The 15418-nt window shown below is 43.4% G+C and overlaps 1 protein-coding gene across 1 annotated transcript in view; it reads right to left on the reverse strand.

Annotated features, from left to right (window-relative positions):
- The window catches only part of camkk1a (calcium/calmodulin-dependent protein kinase kinase 1, alpha a), a 133744-nt gene extending 122696 nt beyond the window's left edge, over positions 1–11048 (reverse strand). The window contains 1 exon segment of the mRNA XM_070449255.1: positions 10788–11048. The gene's annotated coding sequence lies outside the window, so the exon portion shown is untranslated.
- Positions 11049–15418: the final 4370 nt, after the last annotated feature.

Consider the following 15418-nt stretch of genomic DNA (forward strand, 5'->3'; position numbering starts at 1 on the left):
AGAACCGTGGACCCCACTCCTCCATAGTCTTGGCCCACTTAAGTGGCACCTTTGGAGCGGCGACCTCGCCGCCGACCTCGGACTGGGGACACATTCAGCGGGCCCCGAATAGACGGGAGACTCCGGCAGCGCCGGACAGGTGGGCGACTCCAGCAGCGCGGAGTGACGGGCAGCTCAGGACAGACGGGCGGCTCTGGCAGCTCAGGACAGACGGGCGGCTCTGGCAGCTCAGGACAGACGGGCGGCTCTGGCAGCTCAGGACAGACGGGCGGCTCTGGCAGCTCAGGACAGGAGGGAGACTCTCGCTGCTCCGGCAGGAGGGAGACTCCTCCTGCTCCGGACAGGAGGGAGACTCTCACTGCTCGGACAGGAGGGAACTCTCGCTGCTCCGGACAGGAGGGAGACTCTCGCTGCTCCGGACAGGAGGGAGACTCTCGCTGCTCCGGACAGGAGGGAGACTCTCGCTGCTCGGAAGGAGCAGGAGAGACTCTCGCTGCTCCGGACAGGAGGGAGACTTGGCTGCTTCGGACGAGGAGACTCTGGCTGCTCCGGACCGGAGGGAGACTCTGGCTGCTCCGGACCGGAGGGAGACTCTGGCTGCTCCGGACCGGAGGGCGTCGCTGGAGGCTCCGGGCCAGAGGGCGTCGCTGGAGGCTCCGGACCAGAGGGCGACGCTGGAGGCTCCGGACCAGAGGGCGTCGCTGGAGGCTCCGGACTAGAGGGCGTCGCTGGAGGCTCCAGACTAGAAGGCGTTGCTGGAGGCTCCGGACTGACTTCCCTCGTTGGAGGCCTCGTGCCATGGATCTCACCGGAGGCTTCGTCCCATGGATCCTCGTTGGAGGCTTATTCTCTAAACAATCACCCACAACACACAATGGAAAACAGGCTACCTAAATATGGCTCCCAATCAGAGACAACGATAAACAGCTGCCTCTGATTGGGAACCACACCAGGCCAAACATAGAAAAACAACAACCTAGAAAAAAGAACATAGACTGCCCACCCTAACTCACGCCCTGACCAAACTAAAATAGAGACACAAAAACGGAACTAAGGTCAGGACGTGACATCTACAGACAATTCCTTCGACCAAATGGCTTGGTTTTTGCTCTGACATGCAACTGTGGGACCTTAYATAAACAGGTGTGTGCYTTTCCAAATCATGTCCAATCAATTGAATTTACCACAGGTGGACTCYAATCAAGTTGTAGAAACATCTCAAGAATGATSAATGGAAACAGGATGCAAAGGAGCTCAATTTCGAGTCTCATAGCAAAGGGACTGAATACTTATGTAAATTAGGTATTTCAGTTTTTGCTTTGTCATTATGGGGTATTGTGTGTAGATTGCTGATTTTTGTATTTATTTAATTCATTTGAGATGAAGGCTGTAATGTAATAAAATGTTGAAAAAGTAAAGAGGTCTGAATACTTTCCAAATGCACTGTATAATGTTTATATTTTTGTTCAGTGCAGTTTAATTGGTAAAGAGCTTTGATGTGAATTAAAAAGTGTAAAAACATCTAATAATTAACATAATCCAATCTCGTCCATACACCTCTACCAAGATCTATGACATCCTGGCTTTTATTGGTAAGCCCGGGATAAGTCGCTACCATAAAACTGAAGATAGTTGGTTTATAAACRCTCCTAAAAAGCCTTGGAATCTCTCTGTGCTTGTGCAGTGATGAAAACCACAAGGGGCCACAGCGACAGACACATTCCAATGACAGAGACATAGAGGGAGTGTGAGCCAAAAGTCTATGGTGTGAGCCATGGGGTTTGTGGGCCAGACAGTTCTCAGAGACATGCCCTTCTTGAGTGATAGATTCTAGGCTTTTTTTCAGATGTCTAAGAAGTCTGTTCTTTCCTTTCCTCACCTCCTTTCCTTCATTTTACTCATCTGGAAGGACTGACCAACCACTCTAACAGGAAACATCTGCAATATTGCTTTCACCTGTCAAGTCTTTTTCAATCAGTACAGATGAAGGGGAGACAAGGAGAGTATGGATTTTAAAGTAATACAGATAGAGCCTGGCCTAGATTGTTCAAAGGACCAGAGACAAAACACAGGCGAGAACAGCCATCTGTTACCTCAGCCTGCTTACCTCACCTTACCGGTCATGGGAAAACAACAAATTGGACGTGGTGACCCTGCTGAGGACACATAATGGAGAACACTTAGGAGAGGATAAATTGTTGGTGCTTTGTGAACATTCATGCATTAGAAATGAGTGTCAGAAGAACATTTAGTGAAAGCCTGAACTGAACAATCTCATGCTTCAGAAGGACACTTGTGGGTCTTTATTAAGTTGTATCTATCAGGGCACAAGGTGAGACCCAGATGCAGACACAGGAGGCAGATGGTTGGAGTCTTAGATGTTTATTGATCCAAAAAGGGGTAGGCAAGAGAATGGTCATGGACAGGCAAAAGGTCAAAACCAGTTCAGAGTCCAGGATGTACAGAGTGGTAGGCAGGCTCGAGGTCAAAACCGGGAGGACTAGCAAAAAGAGAATGGAAAAGGCAGGAGCACGGGAAAAACATGCTGGTTGACTTGGACATACAAGACGAACTGGCACAGAGAGTCAGGAAACACAGGGATAAATACACTGGAGAAAACAAGCGACACCTTGAGTGGGTAGACACAATCACAAGGACAGGTGAAACAGATCAGGGTGTGACAGTATCCTTCAGAGAATTGTCTTGTGCTCATTGGCGTCTGCCTATCACTTAATAACCTGTTCTGGGCAGCACTTCAGAAGTGTGTTTGTAGTTCTCTCCAGTCCCAATCATTAGCAAGCAGCCAACGCTCGTCTCCTCCTATCATTGGGCAAACACTATCGGACCAATAAAAGGAGCAGAACAGTGCTAATTATGTCAGGGTCTGTTTTACAAATGCCCTGCAAACATTGACACAAATTAAGTTATGAGTGTTGGGGTTTTAAAGTGCTATCTTTATCAGTTTAAGTGGTCCAAGGGCAGATAATGTTTCAGAGAAATAAAAGGGCATGGCACTCATAGAGTCATAGAGAACAACCAGTCCAACAAAAAGAGTTTTGTTTGGTTGTTTGTTTGCAACAACCAAACTCTCAGTGTTTCCCATATACTAATTTAGCAGCGCAAAATTGTTGCTGCCACACCAAAAGATATCATCAAAATATATATTTATTTTGTGTTTGTGGGGGGGGGGGGTAATTTTCAGGATGGTAAAACTTTTCAGTGTAAACTTAAAAGACTAAAACCAGATATAAAGTATGTAAAAAAATATAATGGAGCTATATATTTGAGAACTAACAACCACCAAAATAAAAAAAACTAGACAGTCAGGGAGAATAACAAATTCAAAAAATGTCATGGCAGTGGTTTCCCATTGATTTTGTTATAATGTTTGAGTCACTCAAATAGCATAAGAACACAGCATAAGACATGACAAAATGTGTAGATTTGCTTCAAAACAGATTTTTTTCTCTGAGCCCCATGACAAAATGTGTAGAACTRCAGGAAACGAACTTTAAAATGGTAAACATGTTCTCTCTACACTATGGCAAAATGTGTAGACTTGCAGGAAATTGACTTTAAAAGAGCACCAACAAAAAAAAGGAGGGCCTCTAACATTTTCCGTTGTAGACCATGCCATTGGCCTGACTGCCTACCTGCCTATGATGATGGTGGTGTAAACTAATAAATACTCTATTTACCTGAACGGACCTGGATGCAAATTACACACATGCACATCCCACACACACGCATAATCTATGGACACAGAGAGCTAGAGCCAGTGTGCTGGTGCGCAGGGGGAGAGGCTCTGTGGGAAATAGACTGGAACACAGGCTGATCAGATCAGGGCTTTTAAAGAGGCTCCCGGAACACCACACACAGGGCTTAAACACAAGGACTAACCATACAGATAACACATACACAGGAATACATACCTGGTCAATGACATTAAATATACAGACTCACACGCACACATACACAGGAGAGAGGGAGTGAGTGACCAAACTTTGATCAGGGTCTATAGGGTACTATGTAGGGAATAGGGTGCCATTTGTGACACATCCTAGGAGACTATCAGGGGGTAGAGCTTATTGAGTAAATTCATTAGTTTGCTCTCTGACACTCCTGCTGTACCGGGCTGGCATCGCTCTGGCCTGTTTGTTACAGTGCCGTAATTACACATTTATACACATGCAGGCAGGCAGCCAGACACACACACATGCATGCATGCACACACAAATTGGACATAATCAAACAAGTGTGTAAATGTACCGTAACTGAATTCATTTTAAATCAATTTTCCAAAAGCCTGAGTAGTTTATACAGTATACTGTGATGAAGTTGACTTTTTATGTAGGTCGTTGACCTTATACGACAGATAGACAGGCAGAAACACACAAAATATCACTTCAAGCAGTTGCTCTGTTGTTGCTACACACCGTTACTTCCAGGAATCCTGGCTGTGTCTGTTATTGAAACATGGCCGCTCTTTTCTATGAACATCAAGCAACAACATGAAAGACTAGGTACATAAAGTGCTAAAATCCAATATGGATTTTAAAAGGCTATTTGGGTATTGCAACGCTGCACTGGGCCTTTCAATCAAACATAAAGGGTAGGTCACCCTAGGAAAGTCTGGCTGAGTCCCAAATGGCACCCTTTTCCCTTTATAGTGCACTACTTTGACCAAATGTAGAGCAATATATAAGGAATAGGGTGCCACTTGGAAAGCAGAGACAGTCTTTAGCTAGACAGTTTGGCTGGATAGTTGTCATTTAAAATGGAAAAAAATCTGTTCGATTTAATTGTGATTTGATGTTCCAAACATATTGCTCACAGTATGTCTGCTGCAGAGAGACGAGATGTGTAAATCATTTTTGATCAGCCGTGGAAATAAAAGTGATGAAAACATGTTGGCTACCTATTTAAAAAGAAGATGGAGAACAAGCTATAGGATGAAAAGTTTTGCCGCAGGTACAGCAGACTAGCACTAGCTAACGCTTCCTGTAGCAAAATATTATTATTTAGAGTCAACAATATAACATTATCCAAAATAACATTGCAATATGTAACTGTATAGATTTCCCCCCCCCCCATCACTACAGTTCATATGCCTACAGCTCTGCTTTGCGCCAAACGTAGGCCAGCACTGATGGCGATATTGAGTAGTTTCCTCTTACCGTCCAAAGGGAATGCATGCAGCCGGCTATACACACGTATGTGTTGATTTCCTCCTTAACTCAGTTTAATTTAATTTTTTATTTATTTTTATTTCACCTTTATTTAACCAGGTAGGCTAGTTGAGAACAAGTTCTCATTTGCAACTGCGACCTGGCCAAGATAAAGCATAGCAGTGTGAACAGACAACACAGAGTTACACATGGAGTAAACAATAAACAAGTCAATAACATGGTAGAAAAAAAAGAGAATCTATATACAATGTGTGCAAAAGGCATGAGNAGAAGAGATACTGGTGTGCAAAAGAGCAGAAAAGTAAATAAATAAAAGCAGTATGGGGGGTGAGGTAGGTAAATTGGGTGGGTAGTTTACAGGTGGACTATGTACAGCTGCAGCGATCGGTTAGCTGCTCGGATAGCAGATTTTTAAAGTAGTTGAGGGAGATAAAAGTCTCCAACTTCAGAGATTTTTGCAATTCGTTCCAGTCGCAGGCAGCAGAGAACTGTAAGGAAAGGAAACTGGAAGGAAAGGCGTTAATGGCGAGAAGCCGGAAAGAAATGGGGAAAATAAGTGTACTTTCTTTATGAAACACCATTTTCCACCACCATGCTAAAGTAGCTAATGCCTAGCAATGCTAGTCCCGGATATTTTCCCTGTTTTTTTCTGCCTTCTCACCATTAAATCGAGTTATGGAGTAAATCGACAACTTTGCAGCCTGAATGGAGATTGTTTCATATACAAACCGGTCCACGGGGATACAAGTGKAYMKKYAGCTGTATGCATTCCCTTTAAAATGAAACGACTCAATTTTGCCTTCTCCTGGCCTTTGGGCTACACCAAATAGTGCCCTTCGATATTACTAAATTCATGATGATATCAGTACATCTAACTCAATATGCTTTATTCAATCGTAATTGACTGCAATATATCCTTATCTTAATCCAACTTGACAACCATAATTTGCAGCAACAAGGCACACAAAACAAAACCCAAAAGTACAAGAGCACTTGAACAATTGAAAAAAGGGGATGACGTTCACTATTGTCAAGCTATCAGTTCTGACACGGGTAAGGAAACAGATAGGAGCAGCAACAGTCTCAAACTAACTCATCATCATGGCTGAGACCGACGATGTGAGGTTGCTACTGAGGAGAAGATTGCGTAGGGAGTGGAAAACCCTTCTGTCAATGTTACAAGCCCTGAGGGAAATACCTCAACCACCTACAGTAGCCGTCATGGTCATGTAGTTTGTTGCTAGTCTGAGTTTAGCCTGTTGGCCCCTCCCTGGCTGCAAATCCTCTGGTCAATACTGTCATGTTAAACAGATCTGTCCACTAAACAGCAGGGATATCACCATACATCTGACAGACAGTACATGCTACAGTACCAGTCAAAAGTTTGGACACACCTACTTGGGAATAGATGTTTTGGAAGCAAGACTGTCATCCACACACACACACACACACACACACACATTATTATACCCAATTCCCTCTGTTTTCCACAAAGGCCCAGAGAGCTGTTGATACTGTATGGTTTCCCCTCAGCAGCTTGCTCTTTGCACATGTGATCATCCAGTGTTAAAGTGTTGAAGTAGTGCTACAGCAGCCTGGGGGCTTCCAAGTGGCACAGCGGTCTAAGGCACTGCATCTCAGTGCTAGAGGCATCACTACAAACCCTGGTTCAATTCCAGGCTGTATCACAACCAGCCGTGATTGGGAGTCCCATAGGGTGGCGCACAACTGGCCCAGAGTCGTTAGGGTTTGGCCGGGGTAGGCCAGCATTGTAAATAAAAATTAGTTCTTAACTGACTTGCCTAGTTAAATAAAGGTTAATTAAAACAAATATTTAACAAATCCTGCCTATTGTATCTACACACTCAGCACTACAGGAAGTAAATAAAAACGTACAGAAACAAGTGATGCTTGTGTTGCAAACACACAGGCACTAAAACAAACATGTTGCAGCTTCCTGAAATACACACCAATAAACACAAACCATTCATTTGGAAATGAGGATCTCAGTGGCCAATACTACTATATGCTACCAATACAGAACAGAGGCCTACAGATGCCAGAACTAAATTTGATCATCCTGTTATTGCTGCACAGCAGGAAATGCAAACTTGTAGTGTATTTGAGGTTTAAAAGCTTATAAAGTTTGTAATTTCCACTTTAAAATGTCAGACTTTATTTGCCCTAACGAAAAATGTATCAATCCCTATAAAAAATGGCCATTCTTTACAATCCACATTCTCTGTTGCTGCAGGATAATTTTCCTGCAGTAGCAAACTGCCTCAAATTAAGATCCTACATACTGAGAGAGCGAGAGAAAGAGAGAGGGTTCAGTAACAGACTTATAAATTCAAAATGTCATGCAAATTACAGGGTGCATTTGAGATTTGAATAAGGCGAGCTAACAAACTGACTCTGTTGTGTGTGTACCGCTGTTGTTAAACCCCCCACAGAACCTGTAGTGCTACTGCTGCCTACACATCACATCTCCCACTCAGCCAACACAAACCAAATCAGACACAAACACACACACAGACAGACACACATTGTGATGACAGTGAATGTAATGAGCTGTATCAGACACTCCTCTCCCGGCAGATCAATCATAGGCCATATTGGTAATAAGGCCTAATGAGCAGCAGCACAGTAGTTACGATTTGATGTGCTGTGGTGTGGTGGGTAGTACTAGTAAACAATGCCTGTATATTGGTCAATTATGGACTCATTGATTAATAATCTAGTGCACAGCCTTATATAGCATTATATAGCCAGAAAGTAATTTTGCTGTGGTATTGTGGGTAGTACACAACGACTGTATCAAAGACTCAAAAACATGATCATTTACTGTTTTGCTGATGAATGCCCTGCTAAGTGCCCAGCCACTCGGACTATGACCACTGCTTTACTTGTGTTTTCTCACTAACCAAGACATGCAAGTATTGGGTAGCACTGTAGACAAAGCCTGTATCAAAGAGACTTGGCATGGTGAATTAAGGAATCACTACTTGCTGACTTCAAATAGTGACATCACTCAATAGGCCCATTCCACATTATACAAAATATAACCTGTTTTAACACAGTTGCAGCCAACAGTATTTTTCAGTGACAACATTTTTCTGGCGTCCTCTTTCCATTTACACACAGGTGTTCGGAAACGCAGATACTGTAGCTAATTAGCACAGGTAGTCCACTGTTTTCTGTCGGCTTTCTGTAAACAAGCGTGTAATGTGGAAATATGGCCTTGTGGGAACCTTAAACCTATAAAGTTGTGTAGTAATTATTTTAGTATTATTATTATTTCTTGCTGATATGAAATATACTTTCCTTATGTTTCCAAAACCGTGTCGCAAGCGATGCGTTTTAATGTTTAGATCAGGGGTGTCAAACTAATTTTGCCCTGGGGTCCACATTCTGGAGGTCTGGATGGACGCACTGAAAATKGGTTATATTTCCTTACTGTCAAAATTTGCAACAAAAATATTCATTGTCGATGCTCCCTGACTGTCTAGCTTTCATTTCGGTGATTATTAGCGAGATGAACAGTCAATAAACTATATGAATGTAGGTCCTACACCCCTAGTTTAGAGCAAGCATCAGAGCGCTTAACAAAACCCCCGGCCAGAAGATACGATCATCAATAGGCGCTAAGGTCAAATCAAATATATTTATATAGCCCTTCTTACATCAGCTGATATATCAAAGTGCTGTACAGAAACCCAGCCTAAAACAGCCTAAAACAGCAAGCAATGCAGGTGTAGAAGCACGGTAGTTAGCAAGGTAGTTAGTGTATATGAATGGGCTAGGACATTGACAGAAAATGCATAGGAAGGACACATCATTCCTTTTTTGGGGTGGGGCTTGCCTGTTTTGCATGTTATTTTGGTATTAATACGTGTCACATATCAGTTTGCAAACAATGTAAAAAAATATATATCACCAAGTTAATAAAGCCACATGTAAGCATGGTTTCCTTTTTGTTTTCTTGAGTAAGGCAGTCCAAAATGCAGGTGTTGCGCCGTGATTGGCTCAGTGTTCTGTCACTCATGGGGACACTACGTCACCGCCAAGTCTAAGGGCAGAGCAAAACAATTCTAGCCCCTTGGGTGCTGCCATAGAGTTACATTAGAAGTGCCCATCTAAGAAGGTGTTTTGAACGGTCATCCAACTCGGAATTGTAAATCTGGCCTATTTTCTAGAGCTACGACCTGAAGATCAATGATGTCATCATGATTCGATCATGTTTTTTCCCGAGTTCCCAGTTGTTTTGAAAGCACAATACATCCAGAGAATGTCAGACTTTGATGACAAAATTTGCCCACAAAAGACCGCCGCGCCACCTTCCTGTCAAGTGAGCACAGCACAACAAGGTGAGTCCAAAAATGTATTGTATGATGCTGCATAAATTCTGTAATATGCCAGGGAGTTGTGTATACTGTAGCTAAGAAAGTGATACTGTATGTCATGTAGTAAGATGTTAGTAGCCCATGTACCTCACCATAATAATTTGGTCTCTTTACCCCTCTTAATTTCACCTACTGTTCTGACTTGGTGGTGCACATGTAGCCTATAACCTGTTTTAGAGAAATGTAATCATCGAATATTGTAAGAGTTTTCATTGTTTGCTTATATGCCCCTTTTATTTATCCTACAGTTCTGACTTGGTGTACAGGGAGAACACTGTAAGAACGGCCCATGTTCTGAATTCTGTCGCTGTACATTTCAAAAGTGCTAAACACATATTATGTTGACTATGTCCGTCCTAGCTTGCTCATTAATGTCTTAATCGAAATTACGGATCGCCTCTTATCTGCTAGTCGTCCCGTTATGATATAGCTTGTACATCTCAATTGTCATTAGAAACCACATTTGTTTAAGCAAGTCAGCCACATCAGCTATGTTCTCTTTAAAGGCTRTGATGCTGAATTAATTGTTTTGCTGCCAGACAATGCTCCGCTGATAGTCAGGTGTAGCAGTGGTAAGATGTTGGGACTGCTGTTGGGACAGCTTTATGTAGGCCGTTTGTGAGCACCGTCTGTCACCGTTATAGTGCAATTCATGTATTGTTTAGTGTTGTGTAGTGGCTGTGCTGGCATGCATCCCACTTTTCAATTTTTTTTGCCCCACCAAGATTTATATGCTAAAATCGCCACTGGGAAGGACAGTATGCTGCTTTAGCATTCAAAACATTCTATATTACCTTGATATGCCAAAATTGTGAGTGCACAAATGGCTTTACCTATTGCAGTAATCGCAGCTCGTAACATACACATCAATTGAATGTCAAGGCGCTACTACATTGTAACAAAGGGTGGACATTATGTTCGTCAGCATGTAAACTTGTCTTGACATTTCAGACAGAGAGAGAATAAAAGTGTGAAGAACAGACTACAGTATAGGCAACATGTACAGTGCATGCGAACAATGGTATACAGTAGGTAGCCTAATGCATGAATCCAGGTTCTTTTGTTCCAAATGCTGCAATAGCCTACACAATTGACCATAACCTAAGCCCGTACAAGAGTAGGAAAGCTATGACAGGCATATGACATTGTGGGGTAAACAAATGTGTCCAATGGTATTTCAAAAAGTTTCACTCACCGAAATAATCACCGGAATAAACAGTACGCCTGGACCAATATGTTTTGGAGAGCCCTCGAGCACAAGATTGATGTCCCAGCTGGAACAGTCGGTATTGTGACAGTGACACAGCGTTCAATCACTAACATAAAAGCCGAATAATATTGGCTACAACAACTGAAAATGACTTTATGTCGGACAACCGCTTTTATAAATCCAACATGAAACACGCCCGTATCATTCCACACACACGCCTTGTCCCCTATATTGTGCGCTGAAATTTGTCCCATCGTTCACACCCAATGATCTATATATACACCAGTCGAATATTAGGGGGCGCGGTTTTGAAGCCACCGCGCCCACACCTTGCAAAGAAATGCATTTATTCAAGTATATATTTTTTTGCCACGATTATTCTATTGTAGACACCATAATGCATACGTTTGAATTACATTAAGTGAGATAAACATAAAACAATGTACGCAAACGTTTTCCTTAAAGTATACTTTTTAGAAAGTTATAATGTTACTGTCCCCACTACAACAACAAAATACTTAAATACATGTAATTTTGTCCTTGAAACATGTTTTATTGAAATACTGTAGAATTCCATTAATTCCAATAGAGGACTGCTTCTGCTGGGGAGTGGCAATATGGCCGACCGGTGCATCTCCCTGTCCAATGCATAGCATTAGAGATCCAGGGTTTATGTACATTATTGTTCACACCCTCTCTTCCGCAATTAACCTAACACAACAGGCTCAAATAAACGCTCTGAAACTACACCGAACAAGAATATAAAAGCAACRTGTAAAGTGCTGGTCCCATGTTTTATGAGCTGAAATACAATATTTTTAATATGCACATAAAATGCTTATTTCTCTCAAATGCTGTGCACAAATTTGTTTACATCCCTGTTAGTGAGCATTTGATCCTTTGTCAAGATAATCCATCCACCTGAAAGGTGTGGCATATTAAGAAACAGGTGCACCTTGTGCTGGGGACAAAAAGAGGTCCCTCTAAAATGTGCGGTTGTGTTACACAACACAATGCCACAGATGTCTCAAGTTTTGAGGGAGCATGCAATTAGCATGCTGACTGCAGGAATGTCCACCAGAGCTGTTGCCAGAGAATTGAATGTTAATTTCTCTTTTCATAAACTGCCCCCAACGTCGTTTTAGAGAATTTGGCAGTGCATCCAGCCAGCCTCACAACTGCAGCCCAGGACCTCCACATCAGGGAGGAGTGATTGGCTGGGCTGGTTCCCAAGTCGGTGGACCTAGATGTATGACCTCCCAGGCTGCGCCCCTTCCCAGGCATGTGAACTCCATAGATTHAATTAACTGATTTCCTTATATGAACTGTAATTGAGCTAAATCTTTCAAATTGTTGCATGATGCGTTCATGTTTTTGTTCAGTATATATCCCCTACATACTGGTCTTATTGAGTAGAAAAAAACTGCTATTTTCGGCACTGTTCAACCAATCCCGTAAATGTGGATTGGTTGACCGGTTAAAACAAGGGACACTCTTTTCACGTCACTCCGATACGAAGTGATTTCCCTAGCAGATTAGGAGAGCATTTTCGCTAACTATTTTCCTTAACTTCAGTCTCCAAACCTGCTACGTTAATTATCCTAACCTGCTGCATAAATGATCCTAGCCAGTCAGAGCTGCCAACTCTCACGTTTTGGCCGTGAGACACACGCATTTGATGCTTTTCATACGTTCGGCACGTCTCATATATAACGCATTGAAAAGTACTGCTTTTATCTTTCGAATAGTTCCATTGTATAGTCAGTGCCTGAACTTTTCAACTGTCCTCCAAATCGTTTTGAAATCGGAGCATCTGAGCGTGCAATTTAACATCACGCGCAGATCCTCTAGCATTGTCCTGTCTTGCCAGAACAATGTGAACCGTATATTTTAAGCATATGATTAGTCTAGTTATGTAAGGGATCAAGGGAATTGGGTGCATGTTTTAAAGAAACGCCCCTCAAGATTAGAAAGGAGATGGATTGAGAGATAGAACTTTCTCCGCTAAATGTATTAAACTATAAAAAGAGCAGTACGGTGGCGTTGTTTTATGTACAATGTTTCTCCCGTCCCTGTTATTGCAGAATGCAGCCTTTTGACAGCATGTACCAAAGTCGATTTAATCCACACTTGCCTTAGTCCTCTCGTTTGGTGATTGGCATTTAGACTGTAACAACGGTATGTTTTAGCGGGGAAATTTGGTAGGGTTACCTTATTTGTAACTATGTCAATTATTTTGTCAAACAGATTGTGAAACGAAAAGTGTAATTTTGATTCTAGAGAGGGGGACAATTTAATAAAATAATAATTTGGTTAGGATGTAGGGGCAGATTTTGTCATCTTATTTTATATATTTACTTTATTTCGTCTGATCAGTGGAACAATTATCATTCTTAAAAATGKGCTAAAATATAGGGTAATTAYTATGCTTGTCAGGAAGAACATTATTGTTATTCCCCACACTTGTTTTATTATTCCACTTCTTCCCAATGTTTCCAGTGTAATCACATATTTGAAATTGGTATGCCTACTTGTGTCTTTGAAAATGTATTATATTGTCACGACTTCCTCCGAAGTTGGTGCCTCTCCTTGTTCGGGCGGCGTCCTTCGGTTGTCATCACCGGCTTTCTAGCTGCCACCGATTCACGTTTCTTTTTCCATTTGTTATGTCTTGGTTGTACACACCTGGTTCCCATTACGTTATTATTATTTCCCTATTTAACCCTCTGGTTCTCATTTTTTTTTGTGCGTGATTGTTCCTGGTCTTGTGTTAGTCTTTTGTGTTAGGGTTTGTTATCCCTGTGTGGATTTACTTGGCTGATTTATTTTTCAGAGTAAAGTATGTTATTTTACTCAGTTCTGTGTCCTGCGCCTGACTCCATCCTCACCTCTGCACAACTGACACTTGACAGAATCACGTATCCTCTTTATGGAGTCAGCAGGTGCACCCAGTCCTCCGGACCCAGTGGAGGAACGCGTCCCAGCAGCACGCGACGATGCTCCAACATCTTGGCACAGCCATGGATYGAGTGCTGCTCACCATGGAGCGATGGGAAAGAGGGGGTTTTCCMACAACCCCATCAACTTCACTCCAACCAACACCACCACCACAACCCACCCCGCTGTCCACCCCTCCGTCACCTGGACCCAGTGGGATTCGGCTCTCGCTCCCGAGCACATATGATGGGACGGCTGCCGGGTGCCAGGGGTTCCTGCTCCAGTTGGAGCGCTACCTGGCAACCGTCCATCCGGCTCCCTCAGGATACGGGAGCGTGTCCGCCCTCATCTCCTGTCTGTCGGGGAAGGTGCTTGAGTGGGCCAACGCTGAATGGGGAAGTATGACGCAGCGTCGGTCCGCTATGAGGATTTCACCCGCCGCTTCCGGGTGGTCTTCGATCATCCACCTGAGGGGAGAGCGGCGGGGGAACGCTTGTTCCATCTCAGACAGGGGATGAGGAGCGCACAGGAATTCGCACTGGACTTCAGGACCCTGGCTGCCAGCGCGGGATGGAATGAGAGGGCCCTGATCGACCATTACCGATGTAGTCTACGTGAGGACGTTGGGTCTGTGCCCAAACAATTCGAGCTTCTACTTTTAAAAATACACCTTTCCAGAAACAAGTCTCTCAATGTTGCCGCTTGATAAAGACCCCCCTCAGCCCCCAGCTGTGCCCTGGACACCATATGTGAATTGATTGCACCCCATCTATCTTCAGAGTTTGTACTGTTAAATGGGATATGCTTAACACCCCGGCAGCGCTACAATCTAAGCTAGATACCCTCAATCTCATACAAATTATCAAGGGACCTACCAGGTACAACCCTAAATCCATAACCATGGGCACCCTCTCAGATATCATCCTGACCAACTTGCCCTCTAAATACACCTCTGCCGTCTTCAACCAGGATCTCAGCAATCACTGCCTCATTGCCTGCGTCCGTAATGGGTTTGCGGTCAAACGACCACCCCTCATCACTGTCACCGCTCCCTAAAACACTTTAGCAAGCAAGCCTTTCTAATCGACCTGGCCTGGGTATCCTGGAAGGATATTAACCTCATACCGTCAGTAGAGGATGCCCGGTTGCTCTTTAAAAGCGCTTTCCTCACCATCTTAAATGAGCATGCCCCATTCAAAAAATTTAGAACTAAGAACAGATATAGCCCTTGGTTCACCCCAGACTTGACTGCCCTTGACCAGCACAAAAACATCCTGTGGTGTACTGCATTAGCATATAGCCCCCGCGATATGCAACTTTTCAGGGAATTCAGGAACCAATATACACAGTCAGTCAGGAAAGCTAAGACTAGCTTTTTCAAACAGAAATCTGCTTCCTGTAGCACTAATTCCMAAATGTTTTGGTACACTGTAAAGTTCATGGAGAACAAGAGCACCTCCTCCCAGCTGCCCACTGCACTGATGCTAGGAAACACTGTCACCACAGATAAATCTACGATAAACAATCATTTCAACAAGCATTTTTCTACGGCTGGCAATGCTTTCCACCTGGCTACCCCTACCCCGGCCAACAGCTCTGCACCCCCTGCAGCTACTTGCTCAAGCCCCCCCTGCTTCTCCTTCACCCAAATCCAGACAGCTGATGTTCTGAAAGCGCTG

The sequence above is a fragment of the Salvelinus sp. IW2-2015 genome, linkage group LG20, assembly GCF_002910315.2.
Source record: "Salvelinus sp. IW2-2015 linkage group LG20, ASM291031v2, whole genome shotgun sequence".
Taxonomy (NCBI): Eukaryota; Metazoa; Chordata; class Actinopteri; order Salmoniformes; family Salmonidae; genus Salvelinus; species Salvelinus sp. IW2-2015.